Genomic DNA, 18,608 nt, shown 5'->3' with positions numbered 1-18,608 from the left:
TGGGGAGACTGACACACCAGCCTTACCCTCTTCTGTCCCTCAGAACCCCCAACGGGAAGCCAAAGACAGGTTAGTCCGTTGACATCATCTGCACGGACCAGCCTCCTGGGCTGAGTGATGGGAAGAAGAGTGGAGAGTGGATCTGGGTACTTGTAGCTCTTCTGCAAACCCCAGGACCGCGAATTCAGGGCTGGCTCCGCAAAGTACGAGAAGGATTTCTCCACAAAGTATGGAGAAGGGTACGGTGTTTCCTAAAACATCTAAAAAACAGAGCTACAGAGCATACCGCACTTTCACTCATGGGCGGATATCTTGGGAAAACCAAAAATCCACAGGACACAGGCACCCCAAAGTTTAGCGCTGCTCTGTTTACAATAACCTCGACTTGGTTACACCTTAAATATCCCAGGAAAGAGAAAAGTGGATAAAGCAGTTGTCGTACTTACGTACAATGGAATCCTTAATCCTTTGTACTTATTTACGGAGGATCCTAGGAAGGATTCAAAGGCACTTGGAACACGCAGACGTGGAAATGCCAGTCACGAAAGGGGAAGATTTTATACTCACACATCCCGAGAAGGAGGAGGCTTACGCCACGCAGGGAAGCACCAGGGTCTCCCAGGAGGCAGAGGGAGGGGCAGTGCGGACCAGAGACCTCACTGTGGTTTCTGCGGAAAGAATGGACAAGGCAGGGTGGGCAGGCTGGGGACGGGCTACTTTGGATAATTCCAGGGGGCTCTGGGCCACAGGGCCCGTCCCTGGTTGTCTGGTACCTGCCCTGCGTGATGAGGGCAGGTGGGCAGTGGCCCAGAGTGTGGGAGCCCCATGGAGGAGGGGGTGTGGTGGGGGCTCTGGTTTGGCTAGTTTGCATTGGAAGGTTGTGCTCACGGATGAGTTGTTTGTTATCTTTAGGAATTAGCCAGCCCTGGAGGGACAGTCCTTCCAGAGTCAGCAAGACCCCAAGATGTCAAAGCATCAGAATAGAAAATAAAAGAAACGATTAATATAAATGGTGAGACCAGAGAAGAAGAATAGAGGTTCAAAAGGGGAGGATGTACTGACAGCGACTTTTTAGTAGAACCTCCTGTGTATAAAGACCTGTGCTGAAGGCAGAAGAATTCCAGGAAGCACTTGGGTGTCTGCCACCATCACGCGTACGATGTGGACACTGGGACGTCAGCTCAGAGCAGGTGGAACGTGAGCCCCCGTGCGTGCAGGCATCGTCCGCTCCAGGGAGGACGCCTGTGGGCCTATATCTAGTCAGCGCCGGGAGTGGGCACCGGGGGTCCACTTCCAGAGCCAGTTCTCAAAGCGGCTGAACACACACACTGCCGTTCCGTCTGCCAGAGGAGGCCAGGGAGACACATCCGCTGGCTTTTCAGGACACGATGTTTTCTGCTGAATGGCCACTACAAGGCCATTCGGGGAATCGGTGGAGTCTGCATGGGAGGTGGGAAAGCAGGCATAAAATGTGCCCTGGGGGACATGGGTGTGGGCAGGACAGGGTCGCACCTCCTGGAGGAAGATCCTTCTAGGAGGCGGGCTCTCGTTGCTGGCTTCTTTGCATTAAAAAAAATATTCCACATTAAAATATGGGAGCCTCCAGAGAGGAAGTATCAAACATTTTCAAACAAGGCAATTCGTTTTCTTGCTCAAACCCCATCCCCAAACTACGAGAGGTGTCTTTCAGCGGACTTGGAACATTAACGTGACTGGAAGTCAATCAGTCCCTGGGTGAAAATAACAGAGCAGTACACCGAAGGGAAAGTGGAAAAAAGTCATAAAGCCGTGAGAAAATGCACCGGTTTCCAGAGTGTCCTTTGGAAAACGTTAATGGGCCCAGCGAGGCTGCTTGTCCCTCCTCTCCAGGGCGCCCTCTCCCCAGCACTCCTGGGGGCCCCTTTGACACAGATGAGAGCCAGCCCTGCTCTCAACAGCCCTCCTTGTCAGGGGGACGAGCGGGGATCTCTGCATCAGGGCAGGGTGGCTGGGAACGTTTCAGGCCGCAGCCTCCTGCAACTCAAATGCAGCATCATAAGAAACACTCAAAGCCCAGGACAATTGCAAACGCCTTACTTCATTATGATTTTTTTTCCCTTGAGCTCGCTAATTAAATCATTAAAATTTTATCTTCACTATGGATAAGAACCCTTTGAAACATTTAATTAGTAGGCTGCAGGAGGTACACAGGAGTCCGGACTGTTAGGACGGGAAGGTGGATGGGGTGACGGAAGGAAGAGAGACGCGGGGAAAGCGACAGGAAGAGAGTGGACCGTTCATTTACAAAGGCCTCTGCAAGCTCGCCTGCCCCTCTGCCTTTTCTCAGGAGCTCTGGCGGGTAGCCAGGTTCTCGCCCAGAGAGACATCCCTGTGCGTGTGCATGCCAGTGTGTGTGTGTGTGTGTGTGTGTGCGCACATGTAGAGACAGACAGACAGGCAGACACAGAGAGAGGGGCAGAGACAGTGAGAATGCGATGGAGTGAGAGGTCCAGGGCTCAGCAAGCTAAACTGCATTTCGAAGTTTGCATGCATTTACATTCAGGGTCTCTGAGTTGCCTGCCCTTCTCTCACTCCCATCCAGCAAAATAAAATATCATGAAATGAAACTGAAGTAGTGCAACTCCAAGGTCAAGCTCGTACTCAGCAGGTTGGGCAAAAGGCCCCTGGGCTCCCAGGGGACAGACGCTGCCGGTTCTGAGCCCTTCCCGCTGGCCAGCAGCTGCTAAGTGTCTTCCAGGGTCTCGCACGATCCCACGACAACCCCGGAGTCGGTGTCATCACCTCCTTGGCCATGACGGATCCAGTCCTCTGGCCGCCGTCACAAGGTACCAGTCTCGGTGGCTCAGAACAACGTTGATGTTCTCACAGCTCTGGAGACCAGAAGGCCGAAGTCCAGGGGCCTACAGGGCCCTGCTCGCCCCCAAACCTGCAGAGAACCCCTTCCTTGCCTCTTCTGGCTTCAGGAAGCCCCAGATGTCCTTTGGTTTGTGGTGGCCTCAGGCCAATCTTCACACTGTGTCCCCCACATCCATCTTCACATCCTCTTCCCTCTTCGTGTGTCTCTGAGTCCGAATTTCCCCTCTTATAAGGACACCTGTCCTATTGGATCAGGGCCCGCCCCGATGACCTCATCATCTCAACTTGACTACCTCTGCAAAGACCTCATCTCCCGATAAGGTCACAGTCACAGGGACCGGGGTGAGGACCTCAGCATCTCTTGTTGGGGACACGAGTTGAACCATCACGAGGACTGGGAGAGGTTTCGGAGCAAAGGTCACACAGCCACTAAGTGTGACAGCTGGATTTACAGCCCAGACCCGACCTCGGCGCCAGGCGGCCAACTGCGGTGCTGTCTGGGGAGACTCTAGGTCTTACATGCAGGGGTTTCTGACCCCGGGAGTGTCCCAGGTAGGGCAGGCCACGCATAGCCAGAGCCTACAGCAAGCCTCAGCCCTGCTCTCCTGGACGCTGCCGTCTCCGTGTGTCACTGGTGTTTTGTGGGATTTCAGGGCTCACTGCACGTTTGAACAATCTCCAGGGGCAGGTTTTCAGGGCGATTCTTCCTGGCACGGCCAGCCCCTCCCTCCAGATCCCCCAGCTGCCCTGCTCACCCCTGGCCCCGCGGCAGCCGGCAGAACAAAGTGAGGCCAAAGGGATGCTCCCCCGCCTGCGGCCTGAGGACGTCGGGATCAGAGGGCTTCTCAGACCCTCCTGGTGTCCTGAGCCCGGGAGCGCCAGCCCAGGCGCCCTGGTATCACTCAGGGTTTGTCCAGAAGGGAGGGGCCTGACGTGCCTTCTGGGGGCCCCCATGGTCAGTCCCTACCCTCCCATGGCTTTCTCTGTCACCCCAGCCCATCCTGTGCAGGGTGGAGCTCCCGGTGCCAACCAGAGAGAGGAGGCTGGAGAAGGCAGAGGGAGGGGTGGTCTCGGAGAGCCAGGAACCCACCCATGTGTCCTGCCCACTCAGGTCACGTGGATTCTCTCTTCGGGGGGCTCCACGCTCATTCCTGTCGTAAATAAACGAGTCAAGGGGCTGCCTTGCCAAGATGCAGACGAGCCCCAGGCACGCTGGTACCTCCACCAAGTTTTCTGCAGGAGGGGATTAAAAGAGGGGAGGGTTTCCCATTAAACACTGTAATTATTGAAATCCTTTGAGGCAGCACACAGGAGAGAATATGCAAAACATTTAAGGAAACTTCTGGTACCAAACGGCTATTATACTGTCAAGTTACAGATACGGGGGAAGAAAAGCACACGATGCCGGCGTTCAGGAAACACAATGATACAGGACTGCACGTAAAGCGGCGGGGACAGCTGTGACCCTGCTCTGTGCCCTAGGAGATAATGAGAGCGTGCAGGTCTTTGCTTTCGCTCACTACCTGGGGAGTTTAACCCCTCACCCTGGGCAGGGGTGGAATATCTGACTCACGGTGGCAGCTTTCCAGCCAGCTCCCCTGCATGTTAGGGAAGCAGGACTTCTGCTCTGGGGCAGACAGAGCCGGTGACTAGACTCTGGTCTCAGTGAATTCCAGAGATTTCTTAGAAGAGCCAATGGAGAGTATGCTGAGAGGTGCAGGAAGGGTAGGGAGACAAACCCTCCATCGTGGTGATCACCTGCCATAGTAAATCCACCATTTCGCTCTAGCCAGGGAGGGACAGGCTGAGAGACAGGACTGGGGGTGTGGCCCACGCAGAACTTGGCTTGAGCACACAGGCCTCCCCCTCCCCACAGAAAATAAGAACTCGCCCAGCTCCCCCTGGGAGTGTGCCTAAGAAAGTTCTGGTTAGATTCTTGGGCTGGGCAGAGACAGGGCAAGTCGTTATTTCTTCCTTGTTAGGAGGGAAAACATTCCACGGAAGGAGATGCAGAAGGGTCTTTGTGAGGTGCATCTGGAACTTTCTACTGCCCCGGGCGTTCCCTGGGGCTTTATTGATGCCCCAGGCAATGAATTCCAGTGGGATCTGAGGCGAGCTCCTAATTGCTCCCCAGCTGACAGCTAAACCCCATCCTCCTTGGTTACCAGCTCCACTCTCTCCATAAAAAGAGCCATGCGGCTGCCATGGCCAGTGAGGTCTCTCCGCTGACCAGAGCTGTAGCAAGGGGGGACGTGTCCCCACCAACCCTGTGGATAGTGTCTGGAGGGAGATCCCGCTCTAGTCTTTTCTCCACCAGGCCACTCGATTCCCCGGGGCCGTTGCCAATGGCGTTCTCAGAGTCTTGAACCTGCTACTTGGAGGAGTGGTCCAAGGACCAGCAGAAACCCACGCCCACTGAGTCAGTCATTTTACCCAGGTCTTCAGCGCCCCTGTGGGCACAGCCTGAGAAGCACTTCTCTGAGGCGCTCCAACCTGGACGGCAGGAGGGAAGAAATCTCCAGGTCTATGGAGTCTGAAGGAACAGTCCAGAAAGCAAGGACCCGATCATGGACGTGGTCTCTGTACGGATCAGATATGTCTGTATTCCCCCGCAACTCACGTGCGATGGTGTTGGGAGGTGGAGCCTTTGGGGAGGGGATTAGGTCGGGAGGGTGGAGCCCCATAATGGGATCGGTGCCCTTATAAAAGGGACCCCGGGGAGCTCCCCTGCCCCTGCCACCACGTGAGGACACAGAGAGAAGATGAACCAGGATGAGGGCCCTCGCCAGACACTGAATCTGCTGGCCCCTTGATCTCAGGCTTCCCAGCCTCCAGAACCACGAGAAGTAAACGTCTGCACCTTCTAAGCCTCCCAGTCCAAGGTATTTTATTACAGCAGCTTGAACGGACTAAGACAGCCTCCCTTGCACATGGAAAAGAAAGGGCTGCGTTTTGAGCTGGGCTTCTTGCAGGGTGTACCCCACAGCTCTGGGAGGAGATGGTGACCCCAGAAGAGAAACCAAGAGCGCTGAGAACACAAGACGAAACCAAATGGTCCCTTGATCACGTACGGATACCACTCCCCCTGCCCCAGCCTGTGACGAGCTTGAGCTATCGCCCTCTGCTGGGCTCTATGAGAAATACAACTGGCAGCTGTGTTAGGACAGCCGTCAGACCCCTTCATTATTTCAGTAACAAAGACGGGATAATAATGGCCAACATTTCCTGAGGACGGCTCAGTCCTGGGCACTATTCTAGGGTCTTTATACACTAACCCATTTAATTCTCACAACCCCCCGTGAGACTTTTATTATCTCTTAAAGATTGTAATACGTGCATTTGTGGTTCACTCAAAACACGTGGCATAGACTTTACCTTTTTAACCATTTTGAGGGTACAGTTCAGTGGTATTAATACACATTGTTGTACCACCGTCACCAACATCATCTTCAGAGCTCTGTCATCTTCCCAAGCCGGGACTCTGCACCCACTTAACACAAACTCCCCACCCCCTCCTCCAGCCCCTGGGGATGTATTTTCTACTTTCTGTGGCCATGACTTCCACTACTCTAGGGACATCAGGCAGTGGGGTAAGTATTTTTCTTTTTGTAATTAGCCAACTTAAATTAAACTAACTGTAGAGCACAGGGAACTATATTCAATATCCTGGGATAAACCGTAATGGAAAAGAATCCGAAAAAAACGTCTCTAGGTGTGTAACTGAGTCACTTTGCTGCACAGCAGACCGGCACAGCATTGTAAATCAACTACACTTGAGTAAAAAAAAATTTTTTTTAATTAAAAAAAATAAACTAAAATCCTTTAGTGTTTTACTTCAAGGAAATAGACATGGCGAAGTATAAATGCAGTTTATTGTGATATCTAAAAATAATTTAAAAAAATAAACTTTGTGGGGAATTCCCTGGCGGTCCAGTGGTTAGGACTCTGCCCTTTCACTCCCAAGGGCCCGGGTTCCATCCCTGGTCGGAGGGACGCAGGCTGCACGGTGTGGCCACAAAAAAACAAAAACAAAAACCTTTGTGAAATGAGAAACGTGACCCACAAACATTCTTACTCTTCTGGAAATAAATGGACCTCAAATGAAAAAGAGGCCGGCGGCGATAACAGCAGCCGCCCCAGCTGCTTCAGGAAAGTTCTAGAAAGTGGGACGTGGAGCCGTTCCCTCTGGCACCTGACCCGGGAAACCCCGTGGCCAGCCACTGCCTCTCCGGGTGGCAGGTGGCCTGCTCACGGTGCGTTTCTAAGCTGAGCTGCTCTCCTGTCTGAGCTGTTGTTACAGCCCGCTGGCCACAGCGATGTCTTGGAGCCAAAGGTGGCAGGTTCGGCTTCTGAGGCAGGAAGCCAGGCAGCCGGCTACGGAGATGGGCCCAGTCTCATAGATGCCCACCAGCGACCCCCCGAACTGGCAGCTCCCAAGAAGGAAGTCAGAGCTAGACCCGTCCCCTGGGTGACCCCGGCTTCCTGTTGGCAAGGAAGGAAGGAAAAATCCAGAAGGGTCCTCGCGCAGAAGCCCTAAACCCTTGCCGGAGGCTCCCCCCATCCCTCCAACATTATTTCCAAGTCCTCTCCCTGCAGGGGATCCGACAGAATTCCTTCGCCCACAGGGTGAGTTTAATCCCCTCTTGTTAATCAAATCATCTCTAGAAGCTAGCCTAGACCTGAATTAGGTTCTTGGCTTCTAGCCAAGCATTTCCAGACCAGCATCTGTGACCATGGCCCTCATTCGGCCCCTTGAAGAGTCCCAATTCTTCCTCGTTTAATGACATCGGGGGCAGAGCAGCCTGGTGGAATGCAGAGCTTCCTTCCTTTTAAAAAATGAAATATCCCCATCACTGAACTTGACCGAGTATAAACGGCACAGGTTGGTCCCCATGGGGTTAGCTACTTCCATTGAACAAGTCCCCTTTCGCCTCAGAACCAGCCTCATCTCGAAAGAAGAATCGCAGCCTGCTTCTTTTTTTTTAACATCTTTATTGGAGTATAATTGCTTTACAATGGTGTGTTAGTTTCTGCTGTATAACAAAGTGAATCAGCTATATGTAATCATATATTTCCACATCCCCTCCCTCTTTCGTCTCCCTCCCTATCCCACCCCTCAAGGTGGTCACAAAGCACTGAGCTGATCTCCCTGTGCTATGCAGCTGCTTCCCACTAGCAAATGTAAAATAGATAGCTATTGGGAAGCACCCTGCTTCTTTTTTTTTTTAACGTTTTTATTGGAGTATAATTGCTTTACAATGGTGTGTTAGCTTCTGCTTTATAAAAAAGTGAATCAGTTATACATATACATATATCCCCATATCTCTTCCCTCTTGTGTCTCCCTCCCTCCCACCCTCCCTATCCCACCCTTCTAGCTGGTCACAAAGCACTGAGCTGATCTCCCTGTGCTATGCGGCTGCTTCCCACTAGCTATCTATTTTACATTTGGTAGTGTATATATGTCCATATATACACTACCACTCTCTCACTTTGTCCCAGCTTACCCTTCCCCCTCCCCGTGTCCTCAAGTCCATTCTCTAGTAGGTCTGCGTCTTTATTCCCATCTTGCCCCTAGGTTCTTCATGACCTTTTTTTTTTAGATTCCATATATATGTGTTAGCATACAGTATTTATTTTTCTCTTTCTGACTTATTTCTCTCTGTATGACAGACTCTAGGTCCATCCACCTCACTACAAATAACTCAATTTCATTCCTTTTTATGGCTGAGTAATATTACATTGTATATATGTGCCACATCTTCTTTATCCATTCATCTGTCAATGGACACTTAGGTTGCTTCCATGGAAACACAAAAGACACCAAATAGCCAAAGCAATCTTGAGAAAGAAAAACGGAGCTGGAGGAATCAGGCTCCCTGACTTCAGACTATACTACAAAGCTACAGTAATCAAGACAATATGGTACTGGCACAAAAACAGAAATATAGATCAATGGAACAGGATAGAAAGCCCAGAGATAAACCCACGCACATATGGTCACCTTATCTTTGATCAAGGAGGCAAGAATATACAATGGAGAAAAGACAGCCTCTTCAATAAGTGGTGCTGGGAAAACTGGACGGCTACATGTAAAAGAATGAAATTAAAACACTCCCTAACACCATACACAAAAATAAACTCAAAATGGATTAAAGACCTAAATGTAAGGCCAGAAACTATCAAACTCTTAGAGGAAAACATAGGCAGAACACTCTATGACATCAATCACAGCAAAATCCTTTTTATTTTTGTGGTACGCGGGCCTCTCACTGTTGTGGCCTCTCCCGTTGCGGAGCACAGGCTCCGGACGCTCAGGCTCAGTGGCCATGGCTCACGGGCCCAGCCGTTCCGCGGCATGTGGGATCTTCCCGGACCGGAGCACGAACCCGTGTCCCCTGCATCGGCAGGCGGACCCTCAACCACTGCGCCACCAGGGAAGCCCCAGCAAGATCCTTTTTGACCCACCTCCTAGAGAAATGGAAATAAAAGCCTGCTTCTTAAGAATACTCCTCAGGCCTGACCGTTGACTGGGGGAGGCAGCCTGAGGGGCTTGCTGAGGCTTTACTGTCCTGTTTAGTTTAGGGATGTTTTCACCACTCCCAGTTCATCTCCCCCTCCCTCTGACTCTCTTCTTTCTAAAGGGGACCCAATTCAGGACAGGAGGTACAGCCTCTCTGCTCTTCCCCCTCCACCCCCCATCCCCTCCACCCTCTTCCAGGCTAAAGAATGAGGCAAGGGGCTTGCTTCCCTTCCCTGATTTAATGAGCAAGAATTCCACCCTAGCCGAGCCAGGCTCAGCTGTGGGGAGCACAGCGGGGTACAGGGAGGCTCTGCCGGGGGGACGGGGGAAACAGCACCATCTGCAGAGCTGAAGTTGGGGATGGCTTGGAGGGCAAGGGGCCCAGATGGTTCCCAGGCCAGCTCCTGGGAGGCTGGCTTTGATGCTGTCCCAGAATTTGGTTCAGAGTCAAAGCAAAGGAATGAATTTGTTAGCTGGAACACAGCCCTGAATTCTCCCCAGGAAATTCTCTGAAAAAGAGATTTAACCTGGGAGGGTTTCAATGAGGTGATGAATCACCCAGCTCCTCTCCAGCCTTTCATATCCAACGTTTCCCTTTTCTACCTCGGGTGAGGTAAATGGATGCAAAACATCCTTAGATTCCTGGGCGCTTTGAAGTTTTCAAAGGGCCTGTACTTACCTTGTCTCCTGCGAACTTCTGGGCAACCCTAGGGGCGAATGGGAGAGGCCAGTAACAGGAGCTTAGGGTGAAGGGCCCCATTGTACCAATAGAGAAACAAGACACAAATAAGGTCCAGTGGCTTTTCCCCAAGTCCCACAGCCTGGGAAGTGTGGTTAGGACCAGAGTCCGGGTCTCCATCTCCAAGGAGTGGTTACCATATTGGACAGAACAGAAAGAACACTTCATGGTCACAAAGTCCTGCTGGACAGCAACAGGACAGGAGAACAGGGCTGGTCAAACCACAGCCCTCAAATCAAATGCAGCGGGCTTCCCTGGTGGCGCAGTGGTTGAGAGTCCGCCTGCCGATGCAGCGGACACGGGTTCGTGCCCCGGTCCGGGAAGATCCCGCATGCCGTGGAGCGGCTGTGCCCGTGAGCTATGGCCGCTGAGCCTGCGCGTCCGGAGCCTGTGCTCCGCAACGGGAGAGGCCACAAAAGTGAGAGGCCCGCGTACCGCAAAAAATCAAATGCCGTCCCTGACTGTTTTCTGTGAACAATGTTTGATCAGAACACGGCCACACCCGTTCCTTTATTCATGGCCTAGGGCTGCTCTCCTGCCCCAAGCATAGCACCGAGTAGTTGTCACGAATCCTTAAATATCTGGTCCTTTACCAGAAAACTTGGCCTGTCCCTGCTTTAGAAGACACGGAATCTCTAGTTCCACTCAGGGCTGCTCAGTACGGCTGAGCACACATCCAGAGACCCAGAATGATCTCAGACCGCAGAAATCCCTCCTCTCTCTTCTCCCGGTTAGTGGGATCCATTGAACACACCTGCCTGTGTGTGTTTCCAGAAAAGAAGTATAGTTCTTTTACTCACAGGATGGTTTTTTCTTCCTTCTGTTCTGTCTTAGCAGATTTCTTCCTGCTCTGTCTCCACCCACCCCCTCGCCCGTTCTAGCTGCTGGAAGACATCACATCTGTCCTAATAGATCAACTTCACAGGACTCTTTGGAGTGAAATAATCCAGAGATCATATAGCACTCATGTATTGATTCCCTATGCCAAGCACAGACCGACATTATCTTGCAGAATCTTCCTGACAGTTATGTGAGAGAGGGTCTGTTACCAACCCATTTTATAGATGGGTACACTTCAGTCTTTCTGAAGCCGAGACCTATGTTCCGACCACTGTGCTCAACTGCCTCCTGGGGGAGTCCTGGGTGATAGCAGTGACTACCTTCCAAAGAGACAGACTTTTCATTATGGAAAATGTGAAACATCTACAAAGGTACAGAGAACACTCGCTGAAGTCCTGTGATCCCCTCACCCAGTTTCAACAATTTCCAGCTCACGGCCGATCCCGTTTCACCCACTCTTCAACACATTCCTGGGGGGCCCTGGATTCTCTTGAGGCCGGTCCCAGGCATTCTGTCATTTAATCGGTAAATATTTCAGTGTGCATCTTAAAAAAACTGTAAACACAATACTATTATCACAGCTAAAAATACTCACAATAATTCCTTAATATCCTCAAAAATCCCGCCAATAATCAAAGTCCTCTAATTGTCTGAGATACTTTTTCTTTTGTTGTTTTTAAATGCAAATTAGTATCTAACTAAGGTCCATCCATTGTGATTGGTTGACCTTTGTCCTATGTCTCTTCCAATATATGCCTCTCCTTTTCCATGCAATTATTTAGTTAAATAATTATTTAAGTTATTTAATGCAGATGAGTCATCTGTCCTATAGACTTTGCCATAGTCTAGATTTTGATGACTGCATCTCCATGGTGTCATTTAAGGAGTCCCTCTGTCCTCTGTTTTTTATGTATATTGGTAGCTGGATCTAGAGGGTTAATGAGATTCGGGTTTGGGTTTGGGGCAAGAATATTTCATTATGTAGTACCGTGCTCTTCAACTGGGGCACAGAATCCTCGGTTTGTGTCTCTTTTGGGGGCGTGGGGCAGTGTTCATGGACTTTAACGGTCATTGCTTAGATCCATTCATTCATTCGAGGCTGCAGAACGGTCATATCTGAATTCTACCTTCCTCTTCATTAATTTGCTGGAATACTTCTGTAGTGAGGACCCTCCTCTCATCCACCATTTGGCCACCTGGCCTGAGGCATAGTTGTTAAGGAAAGGCAGGATAAATTCTTGGTGTTTTTCCTGCTTCATGGGTCAACTTTAAAAATAATGAGTTGGTACACTAGCATCCTCCAAAGGTGGTCAGTGGGGGATATTGTTTCTTCAGGAATCATGGGTTTAAACACATTCCATGTGTTTTGCTCCATTGCGCTAGTTATCCTTAACGATGCTGAATTGTTGAAGGGGATCCGCTGGACCAACTCCCCCTACAGTTTTGGCACCTTCTAGCGCAAGAGCCATCAGGGTTGACAGGGTTGGGGAAGGATGGGATCCCCTCATCTTGCCGCAGGCTGTAGCATCCCACCTGGTCCATCCACGGTCTGCCCATGTGCAGATGCATGGTTCACAGAGCAGCTGTAAGCAAAGAATGTTCTAGAACCCAGCCAGGTGGTAGGAAGGGGCAGGCACCATTCGTGGTCAAGAGTGAGAAACCTGGACCCAGATGCCCGTGGTGAGGGGTGTGCCTTGTTGGGTTATGTTTGATGCAGACACTGGTTCTAAGCCTGCCAATGCACGCACCACACCTGCACATACACATGCACACACATCACCCCAGCAAAGGCACAGGACTACTGCTCACGAGGGAAAATCCTTTCCAGGCTCCGTTTCCACCTGCTGAAAACACAGATGCTCTCAAATCTCGGAGCTGGCCAACTAGCTCGGTTTGATAAAGGGGCAGAGGCACCTCAATGTCTATGTAAGTTTCCTTTTCTTCTCCTCCCATCTCAGAACTCGGGCTGTGCCAATCAGTGACAACCTGGACTTACCAGTGAATGTCTAGTCTAAGTGGAATTTCTTCTGCCATTTCCAAAGTCCGCAGACCCCCACTGGCATTCTCTTTATTTTATTTGCTCAGCCCCTGCTCAGGACAGGATATTGGAGATGAATTATTTATACCCCCAAGAAACCAAAAGAGAGAGAGAGAGAGAATAAGAAAGAGTAAGAAAACGGTAATTTCTATACTGCTATTTTGCAGGTGTTGTCTTTCTCACTGAAGAAATATTTCGTTCTCCCTTCATTTCTGAAAATTTCATTTGTGTACTGCCACTGGGGGACAACATTATTGATTTATTTAAAATATTTATACTGAATTACAGCATCAGATAGACACACGCATTAGCAGGAACCGTTCAGAGCAATATGCCCACGAAGTTTATTTTTGAACAGAAAGTTGAGAAGGCTGTGTCTACAAACATCAAATGACGCATTCTTCGCTAATCACTGACACCTGCAGCAGAATCACTCTCTACTAAAACTCAGCATTTCGGTTAATTTCTGCTCCAATTAGTGTGGTAACAAATGCATCGCCCGCTTGATATAGAAATGCAGAAGCTGCACAACGATTTGGGGAGCTTTCCATTTTCTTCCTAAAATTCTAGCCAAGAAAGCAAGAAAAGGCAACCATAGGGGTGTTATGGCCAGACCCAGGTGGTCGGCGTCCCTCCTAAGAGCAGGGTTGCTTGGAAACCAGTCAGTTCAATCTCTGAAGCTGGGACAACGGAGAGTTCAGGGGTCAGGGGCCAGACAATCTTGAGTTTAGGTTGCTGCCCTGCTGTTCATATGCTGTGTGACCTTGGGCAAATCACTTAGCGCCTCTGAGCCTCAGGATGGGGATAAACGGTTGGTCCCATCTCACTGGGGTGCTGTTGAGGCAAAGTCCTCGGACCGTGGTGGATGTTCCATGCACACTCTTTCCCGTGGCTACTGCTCAGGATCAGCCCCATTTTTCTGGACCCCAAAACTTCCCACCAATGCTGCTCCCCATTTCAATTCTCCAGCCTGGGCTCCTATTCTACCCAGTGCTGCGGGCTCCTGCCTTCCACCGGTCCACGAATGTACTTTCATCCTAACCTGTACTTTCATCCTAACCTAATCCTAATGTACTTTCATCCACCCACCAGGTGGAGAGCAGAACAGCGACAAAAACAGCCACCCAGGCTTGGTGGCCACCACGCAGTGATAATAAGAGCACTTCCTCTGTTGCAATGTGCCTCACCAAGCTGCGCATGTGTGTTGACTCAGTAAATCTCCACGACTCCCGAGAGGTAGGTACTATCATTCCCCCATTTTATGGATGAGGAAACCGAGACTTTAGGGAAAAGTAGTCCAAAAACGCGGAAACAGACAATTCACAGAGGAGGAAATCAAAATTGCCGGTCGAGCTCAGGAGAAGCTGTCCAGACTCACAAGCCGCCACAGAAAGGCAAATTAAACTGATCATGAGATACCGTTCTTCATCAATTAGATTAACAGATGATTAAGAGGGCAATCACCTCCAATGCTGGCGGACTGTGGGAAAGCAGGTGTCTACATACCACGTGAAACAGTTCAATTGCTGCAGCCTTTACAGGAATTAACCTCACAGTAGCTATTAAAGTTTAAAATGCTTGTCCTTTGAACAAGCAACCTCACTTTGGGGAATCTGTCCTACACAAGTCAGATCAGCAGTGCGTGAAAGTTGTGTCCAAGGCTGTTTGTGGCAGCATCGTTCAAGGCAGGGAAAACGAAGGATTCCAACAACATTGTAATGGAGAAAAAAGGGAAACAGTTCAAGGATGTTAAAGGATTGTCTTTAATGGGGGGGGGGGAATGGAAACAAACTAAATTTTCATCGATAGAGAGGAGCTGGATAAATTTTATAATCCATATTACAGAATATCACGCAACAGTTTAAAGAACAAATTACAGCTCTACGTGCTGGATTGCTGAGTGAGAAACCAACCTAAGCTGCTCCTTAAAATGGGTCAGAGAGCAACATTTTAGCTAATAGGAAACTATATTCCATTATTTTAAGTGGTGTAATATCATAATGCATTCCCAGCGCATTCGAAAAGCCCAAGGTCCCCCAAATTACTAAAACTCTCTCCAATAATCATGAAATAATCCACTGAGTATTTATAATATCAGGCATTTAAGCCATCAGTATAAGGAAGATGTGGCACATATACACGATGGAATATTACTCAGCCATAAAAAGAAACGAAATTGAGTTATTTGTAGTGAGGTGGATGGACCTAGAGTTTGTCGTACAGAGTGAAGTAAGCCAGAAAGAGAAAAACGAATACCGTATGCTAACACATATATATGGAATCTAAAAAATGGTTCTGATGAACCTAGGGGCAGGACAGGAATAAAGACACAGATGTAGAGAATGGACTTGAGGACACGGGAAGGGGGAAGGGTAAGCTGGGACGAAGTGAGAGAGAGGCATGGACATATATACACTACCAAACGTAAAATAGATAGCTAGTGGGAAGCAGCCGCATAGCACAGGGAGATCAGCTCGGTGCTTTGTGACCACCTAGAGGGGTGGGATAGGGAGGGAGGGAGGGTGGGAGACGCAAGAGGGAGGGGATATGGGGATATATGTATACATACAGCTGATTCACTTTGTTATACAGCAGAAACTAACACACCATTGTAAAGCAATTATACTCCAATAAAGATGTTAAAAAAATAAATAAAAGGTGAACACGGAAAAAACCCCATCAGTAGCCTAATTATTGAACTCTGTGCACTCGCTCGAGGGGCCGTGTGTGCACACTCAACCGCACTGCTCTCCTTGATTGCAATTAACGTACCCTGTGATATCAGCAAACGGCAAACTAACGTTAAAGGTACGCAGTGAATGCAGATAAGATTTAGCAAAATAAAATGAACAAGGGGACGTTTTAATAATGGAGGGTTACTGATGGAAGAGTCATCTGAGGGGAGGGGGAATGGGGCCGTGACGAGTGCCATGGGTCACCCAGACGCCCCTTCAGGGAGGAACTTGTCTCTCCAGCTGCCGGCAGTGCTGCAGGCAGATAGCCTTTAGCTGTGAGCCCTTCGGGAACTGTGTCTCCTGAGGCCACGTCCCTCTGTGGGACAGCTGCCCCATGTGGGTCATTGGCTTGCTGGTCTAACGGGCACAGTCAGACACCTGCTCGCCCCTTAAGGATGAGCAGGGCGGGCAGGCTTAAGATCGGCTGGTCTGGATCATTCCAGCGGGCTCTGGGGCACAGGGCCCGTCCCTGGCTGTCTGGTACCTGCCCTGGGTGATGAGGGCAGGGGGACAGTGGCCCGGAGTGAGGGAGCCCCATGGAGCAGACGGCGGGAGCTGGGCTCTGGGTTGGATCGTTTGCATTGGAAGGGTGTGCTCACTGGTGAGTTATTTATTATCTCTAGGACCCGGCTGCCCTGGGAGGGGCAGTCCCAGCTGGGTCAGCCAGGCACCGGATGTGAAAGCATCCGAACACAGAAAATACAAGATTAGGGACTTCCCTGGTGGCACAGTGGTTGAGAATCTGCCTGCCGATGCAGGGGACACGGGTTCGAGCCCTGGTCTGGGAGGATCCCACATGCCGCGGAGCAACTAGGCCCGTGAGCCACAGCTACTGAGCCTGAGCGTCCGGAGCCTGTGCTCCGCAACGGGAGAGACCACAACAGTGAGAGGCCCGCGCATCGCGATGAAGGGTGGCCCCCGCTCGCCGCAACTAGAGAAAGCCCTCGCACAGAAACGAAGACCCAACACAGCCAAAAATAATAAATAAAATTTTTAAAAAAAGAAAATACAAGATAAGTGAATACACCTGGAGGTGAACGAGCAAAGGCGAGGAGGGGGAGTCCTGTGGGCAGAGCCGCATGAGGGCAGGAAGACAGGTGCACATTCTAATTTCCCTCCAGTTGCTCCGCCTACAGCCTCCCAGGAAGGCTTGCGGCCTGGGCGGGAGGGCAGAGAACCGTGCGCACTGGCGTCCCGGAGTGACTGGACCAAGCCTCGCTTCTGGTTCACACCTGCTGCCCTCTCCCAGCACCCAGCTGTGCCCGTGACCTCAGCCTCTGGCCAGGTAGGATTCCCTGATAGACCCGGCTGCATGCAGATTTACTGAGGAGGGGGCTCACACTGCGGAGGGGAGAAGAGGGGAGGGGAGGGAGTGGGCACGGGGGAAATCGCCGAGATGCGGCCTCATCCACGGCCAGGGTCGCTGTGCCAGCCGGGCCTCTGCGGCTGCATGCCCGCTGGGCAAAGGGAGCTGCTGAAGAGGATTCAGCAGAGCTGGTGCCAGTTTCGGGTGAACCTGATCTGCTGTCCAGGGTGGATTGCGGGGCATCAAGTTGGTGGGTGCAGTCTGGAGTCGTGGCAGGCGGGGGCAAGGGGAAGCGGACAACGTCTGGAGATGTTTCGGATGCAGCACGAGGACTCGGCAACTGACGGATATGCACGCATCTTGGGTGGGCAGTGGGCAGAGGGAGGCCAGCAGGGAGCTCCCTGGTTTCACTTGCAGCTGGGTGGGTGTCGGGTATTTAACTGGAATAGAACTCAAGGGCAGCATTGAGCTGGGGAGTAGTTACCAGCACGTACGAGGAAGGCATCCTGAACGGAGTCGAGGAGACGTTTGTTTCAAAGCGCTGCACTGTAATTTTCCGTTTTTGTGATATCTTTGTCTGGTCTTGGTATCAGGGTGATGCTGGCCTCAGAGAATGAGTTCGGAAGTGTTCCTTCCTCTGCAATTTTCGGGAATAGTTTCAGAAGGATGGGCGTTAGCTCTTCTCTCGATGTGTAGTAGAATTCACCTGTGACGCCGTCCGGTCCCGGACCTGTTTGCTGGGAGCTACAGGTCAATCTCGCCGATGAACATAGAGGCAAAAACCCTCAACAAAATACCAGCAAACAAATCCAATACGTTAAAAGGATCAGACACCACGATCAAGTGGCATTTATCCCAGGGATGTGAGGATTTTTCAATATTTGCACATCAATCAATGTGATACACCTCATTAACAAACTGAAGGAGAAAAGCCATAGGATCATCTCAATAGATACAGAAAAAGCTTTTGATAAAATTCAACCTCCATTTATGATTAAAAACTCCCCAGAAGGTGGACATAAAAGGAAACATACCTCAACGTAATAAAAGCCATATATGACAAACCCACAGTTAACATAATACTCGGTGAAAATCTGAAAGCATTTCCTCAAAGAGCCGCACTCATGCTCATCAATGCAGGTCAGCCTCACAGCTGGCTGCCCCTCCCCCCTCCAGTGCTCTATCCTCCCCTCCTCTTCTGTCTCCCTTCCCTCCTCCCTAAAGTACATTTTTAGCATCAGGGTATTGGGCAGCCTACACGTGGCATTAAGGGAAACCTGGCCATGATCCTATGTGACATAAAATTCATTAGCAATACCTAGTTTTGCCTTCATTATTCAGAAAGCTGTACCCACTTAGTCCGAAACTAGGGTGAGATGATGAGTGGAGAACACATACAAGTCTGCCGATAGGAGCTGAACGGCCTCTGAAGATCGTTTACCCTCCCCAGTTCTGTTTGCTGGGCTCTGAAATACAGCAGAAGCTACCCATAGCAGGCAGTGAGGCCCCAGTGAAATCACCTTGTGAGCGTAATCATTCTTTTCCTTCTCGAAGCAGCTCTTATATTTGACCT

This window comes from Globicephala melas, chromosome 15 (assembly GCF_963455315.2).
Source record: "Globicephala melas chromosome 15, mGloMel1.2, whole genome shotgun sequence".
Taxonomy (NCBI): Eukaryota; Metazoa; Chordata; class Mammalia; order Artiodactyla; family Delphinidae; genus Globicephala; species Globicephala melas.
Note: the sequence above shows the minus strand (reverse complement) of the source record.